We start from the raw sequence: 1551 nt of genomic DNA, 5'->3' as shown, positions 1-1551 counted from the left end.
GAAACAACAGCAGCGGTTATATCTGGGGCCACAGAGAAACAACAGCAGCGGTTATATCTGGGGCCACAGAGAAACAACAGCAGCGGTTATATCTGGGGCCACAGAGAAACAACAGCAGCGGTTATATCTGGGGCCACAGAGAAACCATGAGAGGCGCAGTGGTATTTGTGTTTTCCTGTCCCTGGAAACTAACAGAGAGATACTGTTAACTCAACCATGTAACAATAGCCCACATCTACACAACTGGGACCCAACCACAACACACACACACACACACACACACACACACACACACACACAAAGAGATGTATTAGCTCCCAGGGCTAATGCACAGGGCTTTCGCTCAACTGGCTAACACAGTCACAGGGTTCAAGCCCAGGCTGTCACTCACAGACTCCTGGCTCAGTAAGTCCCTATAAAGTGTTCTGGGGTGAAGTTTCCCCGACGGTACAGATCTTGGATCAGCTTCCCCATCTCCCAATCCCAACCTTAACCATTACACACTAACCTAACCACTGATCTAGGACCAGATTCCCCTGACCCAGTCCCAACCTTAACCATTACATACTAACCTAACCACTGATCTAGGACCAGATTCCCCTGACCCAGTCCTAACCTTAACCATTACACACTAACCTAACCACTGATCTAGGACCAGATTCCCCTGACCCAGTCCCAACCTTAACCATTACACACTAACCTAACCACTGATCTAGGACCAGATTCCCCTGACCCAGTCCCAACCTTAACCATTACACACTAACCTAACCACTGATCTAGGACCAGATTCCCCTGACCCAGTCCCAACCTTAACCATTACACACTAACCTAACCACTGATCTAGGACCAGATTCCCCTGACCCAGTCCCAACCTTAACCATTAGTGGGGAAAATGCTAAACGGACCCAAGACCAGCGTCAACATGACCCTTAACACTATACAGTAGGTAGAGGTTGTCCTCTCTAGTCTCTAAACACTATACAGTAGGTAGAGGTTGTCCCTCTCTAGTCTCTAAACACTATACAGTAGGTAGAGGTTGTCCCTCTCTAGTCTCTAAACACTATACAGTAGGTAGAGGTTGTCCCTCTCTAGTCTCTAAACACTATACAGTAGGTATAGGTTGTCCTCTCTAGTCTCTAAACACTATACAGTAGGTAGAGGTTGTCCCTCTCTAGTCTCTAAACACTATACAGTAGGTAGAGGTTGTCCCTCTCTAGTCTCTAAACACTATACAGTAGGTAGAGGTTGTCCCTCTCTAGTCTCTAAACACTATACAGTAGGTAGAGGTTGTCCCTCTAGTCTCTAAACACTATACAGTAGGTAGAGGTTGTCCCTCTCTAGTCTCTAAACACTATACAGTAGGTAGAGGTTGTCCCTCTCTAGTCTCTAAACACTATACAGTAGGTAGAGGTTGTCCCTCTCTAGTCTCTAAACACTATACAGTAGGTAGAGGCTGTCCCTCTCTAGTCTCTAAACACTATACAGTAGGTAGAGGTTGTCCCTCTCTAGTCTCTAAACACTATACAGTAGGTAGAGGTTGTCCCTCTCTAG

This window comes from Coregonus lavaretus, assembly GCF_964263955.1.
Source record: "Coregonus lavaretus genome assembly, contig: HAP1_SCAFFOLD_2664, whole genome shotgun sequence".
Classification (NCBI taxonomy): Eukaryota; Metazoa; Chordata; class Actinopteri; order Salmoniformes; family Salmonidae; genus Coregonus; species Coregonus lavaretus.
This window is presented reverse-complemented; position numbering follows the sequence as displayed.